This window comes from Mustela nigripes, chromosome 4 (assembly GCF_022355385.1).
Source record: "Mustela nigripes isolate SB6536 chromosome 4, MUSNIG.SB6536, whole genome shotgun sequence".
Classification (NCBI taxonomy): Eukaryota; Metazoa; Chordata; class Mammalia; order Carnivora; family Mustelidae; genus Mustela; species Mustela nigripes.
In genome coordinates this window covers 30,577,605-30,584,048 of record NC_081560.1, presented here as the reverse complement: position 1 = coordinate 30,584,048, position 6,444 = coordinate 30,577,605, and positions in this window count along the sequence as shown.

Sequence of the window (6,444 nt, the reverse complement as noted above, 5' to 3'; positions counted from 1 at the left end):
AGGTGGGTTAAAGCCTCTGCCTTCGGCTCAGGTCATGATCCCAGGGTCCTGGGATCGACCCCTGCATCGGGCTCTCTGCTCAGCAGGGAGCCTGCTTCCTCTTCTCTCTCTGCCTGCCTCTCTGCCTGCTTGTGATCTCTGTCAAATAAATAAATAAAATCTTAAAAAAAAAAAGTTAAACTGGCTTAATTCACAAATGACATGATTCATGATTTTATATGAGTAATTTCATGGGATAGAAGAAAAAATTCCATTTACAATAGCACCAAAAAGAATAAAAGTCTTTGGAATGAAAGCAGAAGAACTGCAGGAACTGTACCCTGAAAACTATAAAATAGTGATAATGGAAATTGAAGTTCTAAGTATGTAATTTTAAAATTAAAAGTTAAAAATTAATATTATGTATAACCTACTAATTCCTACTCCAGGAATCTACCTAAGGTAAATGAAAACACATTTGTATAAAAAGTTTACTTATCTCCAGAGTCAGAATAGATCAGAGATTTAAGTATTAGACCCAGAATAGACAATGCTGTCAAACTATAGCTCTACTCTACAGTTTTCAGGCTTTCGGTTTTGTCAGATTCCTAAACTTCATCCATGTATGATCACTGGAGCCCAGAAAAATTTTCAGAACAACCACATATCTTGAATATATGTCATTTCCTTAATGAAAATTATTCTAAAATATTCTGTTATTTAATTAATTATTTTATGTGAACATATTTTAATACTTTAATAATTTGTCATCAGCCATCTCTAAAATCTAGACTCCTGATTAGTATGTTTCAAATACGAACATCTGTTGAATTAATTAAGCAGGGAGATCATTAGACTGAGATGGCTCTAAAGCCATGGTGACCTACCTAAGTATACTAAAATCTAAGCCTATAAATGTCTCAAGGTTACAAAATGGAAACCTAAGAGCAACCAATCTCAATTAGCCAACTAGGATTTAAACTATAGTCAATAAGATAACTTCCTCTCTTTACATCCACCCTTCCTTATATAAGTCATTCCCCTCGCTCCTGTGGGCAAAGTACTTCTAATCACTTCTGGTTTGGCTTTGCCAATTCATGTCAATTTTTCCTCAGATAAACTTCCAATTGTTAATATGCTTTAGTTTATTTTTAACACTCCTTTTATAAGTAAACAATATTATACATACAGATGTCATACTCTTTACATGAAGCATTCAGAGTAAATTTGATAGGAAAATTTAAGAGCATGCACTATGAAAGGATCTCACATTTATAAACATGTGTTTAAAGATATTTGTTAATTCCAACTTAAAACATCCTCCACATCTTGATTCTTTGTACCAGGACAAATTGGATTATCAGTCTTGTGCCTGACTTTGATGAAAGTTTAGCCTTGAATACTCTTCAAAATGTATTTTAAAATGTATCAGATATGAAAGACTAGGGCAGAAAACACTTCAAATTCAGAACCACAATCAATAATTCTTATTCTCTCTTTTTCTTCCTCACATTCTCTCTATCTGCCCTTCTCTGTTTCTCTCTCTCTCTCTCTGTCCGTCATGCATACACACACACACTCATACACACACACACACACACAGTGAGCTTCTGCTTAATTCTCACAATTTTAAATGTTGTTTGATTGTAGCTTTAGAGTTATATCCCTTCTCATAGCCAGCAGTGTTTCTAATGGGGCATTTTTTTAATGCCCAAGAAATTGCTACCACATTAAGTTGTATTCCTAAGCTGAAATGAGATTTCCTTTAGTCCAAAAAATATTGTTATAGCTGACATTAATTCACAGGTAAGTACATTTTCATGACTAAATATAGTAATGGTATGTAACATATTAAAACACAAGGCCATCACTTAATAAAATTTATATATAAATTAATAAATTCATTCAATAAAATATATTTATAAATCAATAAAATTTATATATAATAAATTAATAAAATGTATATATAATAAAATTAATTTACATTATAATATGTTTTATATAATATATATCAATAATATATATATATATATATATATACATAGTCTAAAAACTTAACAACAAAATGCTATGACAGAACTTCTAGTAATTTTGCTGGTCTATTTTGTAACTGATAATTAGAAACCATATTAGTTGTATAAATCCTTGATTACATAATATGTATGTGCTATAAAAAGATTTAAAGTGACAATGTTTGAAACAAGTCCGATTGTGTTTAATTATTCATTATTTACCTAAGTCTACATTAGTATTCCATAAGACTCCCAGGTGATATTGAATGGTAACAGAGGAGGTATTTCAAAACCAACTTTGTTCTTTGGAGATCATGGTTTTGTACATAGCCCATTTCCTGAGGGATAAGGTGATAGTAGCAGATAAGCAGAAATAGAAATGACATTGATATAACACAGCAAATGATGAGGTGCTTCCAGGAGAGACTGAAAGAAAACTAAGCTTAATTAAATTCTACTCAAAAAGCTATGAAGAGAGAAAATAGAACAGTTATGTGGCATTGATTTGCAAAACATTGTGAAATTCCAATAGGTTTTCAATGATACAAAACTTAAAACTTTACATTAAAAGAGATATAAATTTTGGTTGAAAAAATTGCTGTTAAATACATAGGTAAATAGATAAATGAGAAGCCATAAGGAACTGAGTCAGACATCAGTTTTTAAAAACATATAATATAAAGAAATATTTCTACCCAATCAGATTTTTAAAAATTTTTTATTTTATTTTTTACAGATTTTATTTAATTATATGAGAGAGAAAGAGATTGAGATTATGAGAGAGAGTACAAACAGTAGGGAGACGAAGAGAGAGAGGGAGAAGCAGACTCCCTGCTGAGCAAGGACCCTGATGCAAGTCTTCATCCTAGGACCCTGGGGTCATGACCTGAGCCCAAGGCAGATGCTTAACTGACTAAACCACCCAGGAGCCCCTATCCAATCAGATTTTTAAAACCCACTATTTTATTATACAAAAGGATTTCATAAAAAGCTGCTGGAATACAACCTCTATTTGTAATAATAAGAACTTTACATGATGTTTTTACTTGGGTTGGGATGGTGTCTGTGTGTATGAGTGTGTGTGTCCCTATAAATTCTCCACTTGACAAGAAGTATAATCTATCCAGTCAGCCAAATCCAGACTCTGTAATTATTTCCTTGTTCCTCCTCACCCCAAACGAGGTTGACTGCATGACTCCAGCTAATCAGATATTATCTATTTTTCTTTTGTTTTTTGTTCTTTATCCTACAAAGCTTCTTGCCTTCCATCCCATTTTTATAGTTCTCCAAAAGTATACTGTCCACTTTATGAATTGTTTCTTTAACCATTTTTTAACAGTATTTGGTGATGAGTACGGTATCTGAAGGTGACTGCTGAAGGCCCCCTAAACAGGAGATGCACACGCACTGAACTTCTTGAGTTTACTGTTCCTGACCTCATTACCAAGGGCCCTGGGTAAGTTAGTCTCGGATTTGAGCTCCCTTGTGTGCAGCTCTCCGATCCAAACCAGCTTTATTTAAAAACTGTTGTTCCTGGCAATGTTCTGAGGTGGTCGTATAGGAGTCTGTAATGATGCCAAATGTTAGGGGACATGCAAAATCTCAAGGTAAGTCCACATCATAAGTACCTGGGAAAGTTGAGAAAATAATGAAGAAGTGTGGAATGTTTTGATCATCAAATTCAAAATCAAAGTAGGCACAGATTGGATTATTAAAAGCTATTAGGGGATCAACTGCTTTAAAGAAATATTCTAGTAAATAGTGTAATAGATGTGTCCTTAACGGGAATCTCAGAAGCCAAAGCTGCAAAATTGCTGGACATGGGTTGAACACTTAAAAGCTGTCAGAATGTTTGCCACCTTCTCTAAGACTATCCTAGGATAAACTGGGCACAGAATAGTTTAGATTGACACTGTGTCACTTGCAATCTCAAGAAAATGTCTAGGTGCTACTTTGAAGACTATAAACAAAAATTTCCCAAGTTAGTGGCCTAAGAACTATAGTATCTCCAAGGAAAGAAACCTAAAGCAGAACCTGGCCCTCCACTGTTGTACCCTCTTAGGGAGATCATCTTCAAAACACTGGCCCAGAAACTGGTGTCTTATGTGCAACCAACTAAGGTGCTAGGAAAGAGATTGTCTCCCAAGGTTTTGTGCAAATCCTTTGACACTGACTCAGATAACCCCATATCTACTCTCAAAGGAGGACCTTCATATGGACCCCTTCCAGAGTTGATGGAACCCCAAGGGATTCTCCAATAAACTGCCACCAGTTATTTCTTTACACAGCCAAAAGAAAACTAAACTTAAAATTAATGGAAACCCTTGCCAAATTCTGGTAGACACATTGGGACTACACTCTCTACTTTAAACCCCACTCAATTGGAAGCCTGCAGTTTGTCATATTTTGTGTTTTGAGAATTTTGTTTGGCTTTCTGCCTGCATAAGCCTTGCAGGTTGTCCATTGTGGCATAGGCAGGCAGCTCAGCTGTGAGGCTGGAGGTCCAAAAATATGGCTGGTCAGGAATGTGTGTTGCACTTCATTTGTGTCTATGACTCAGTGGACTACTGCCAGTTCTCAGAATTGTCTGTGTCTTTCCCTGTACCTCTCTTGGGCTGTCTTTAGGGGTGGCTCTGGATCTTGCTAAGATAGTGTCTTTGTATCTTTTGTGATCTCTGTTACATAATTTGTCAGCAAGAAGGATAACTTGAATATAGTTATTTAATGTCTCATTAAATTTTCTAACCTCAGCATAACTGTTAACAAGTAAATAGACATTAGTAAAATAAAAGTTTATAGTGAGTTTTTCAACAAAAATTATGCTTAATTATATGTCTATTTAAAACCAATTTCCAGTATCTTTTTGGTAACTTGAAAACTTAAAATTATAAGATTAAGGTAAATTAAATGATGGACAGTCATTGAATATCCAGATTATTTCCAAATAAGATAAAATATTGAAATATCAGTTACTGAACATAGATTTATCCACATTTGGCTTCCTTTTACAGAAGATTAATGATATGTGGATCTATTACTCAATATCCTTAGTGCCACATTGAAAAAATACTATGAGGAAGAATATACTTCCAGAAATTATGAAACTTATTTATAACTTTACAAATCCACAGAATGCTAGCATAACAGATAATCCACAATTGCTTACTTCTCAGTCTTCACTAGGAAAATGGATTCTAAATATTAAGAATTCTAATCAGCATATGTGATTAAAGTTACTTTGAAATAATAATGGTGAAAAGAAACAATTGTGTATGAAAATAAAATGATTGTTTTTTACAAAATGACAAAAAGGACAAAATTTGAATGGATATAAAACTGTTGTAATTAGTTTGTGAAAAAAAGAATCTTGGGAAGGAAATTTTATGTGTTGCCAACCTGGTTAAGACTGGAATGAACTTAATTGGGTTTTTAAAAAATAACTTTTAACATCAAAAGCACACAGGTGCAAAATTAGAATTTGTTTTTTTCTCTGTAAAAAGGACAGTTTTCGTAGATTATGGGTCTGCTCTAAATAAGAAATTATAATCAAACATTCTTCTTAATCTTTTTATTAATCTGCCTAGACAGCAAAGCTTTTGACTTACCAAAATAATTTATTATGTTTCACACTGTCTTTCTCTTAAGTAATCTATTTGATTAAAAACAAACACATACATACACACATACATACGTACAGTCTTCTAAGTATAAAAAGAGCTAAGTTTGTTCACAACTATGTAGCTTTCTGTATTTGCCTTCAAATTTTTGTTAGTTTGGTAATATGGATTTTTTTTTACAAACTACCCCAATTTTAAATGAAATCTTTTGGACCTTGAACTAACTTCAAGATTTTTTTCAAGGAGTCCTGGAACATCCCAAAGGATTTTTCTCTTACTTTGTGATGGAAAGATGTTAGGTTTATCTGGTATGTTAAGTTGCATGAGAAGCATTGTCAAATCAGAAATGATGATAAACCTTCTTAAGTTATATGCCTATTGATATATGTTATTAACATAGGTATTTCAGAAACTGTTTAAAGTTTCTAGAAGTTTGTCAGCACTCACATTGTCTAATTATTATCCTGAATTATTGTCTGCCACAGAAATAATTACATTTCATTATTAAATCAACTATCATCTAGGGTTTTTTTAAGTCTTTTGTCACTTATAGACAGTTATTGTTTAACTTTGGTGGTTTTTAAAATTAGGATTCATGGAAAGAACCCTGCCATGAATTCAACCACTGATACCACTGCCAAATTACAAGGTGCTGAACATTGAGTGTGGATTTCACAGCTGTCATCTGGTCCTGTATAAATGCAGGAAACCTCAAAATCAAATTGAGTAGGAAGAGAAATAGCCAGTGTTCAGGGACGCCTGGGTGGCTCAGTTGGTTAAGCGGCTGCCTTCGGCTCAGGTCATGATCCCGGCGTCCTGGGATCGAGTCCCACATC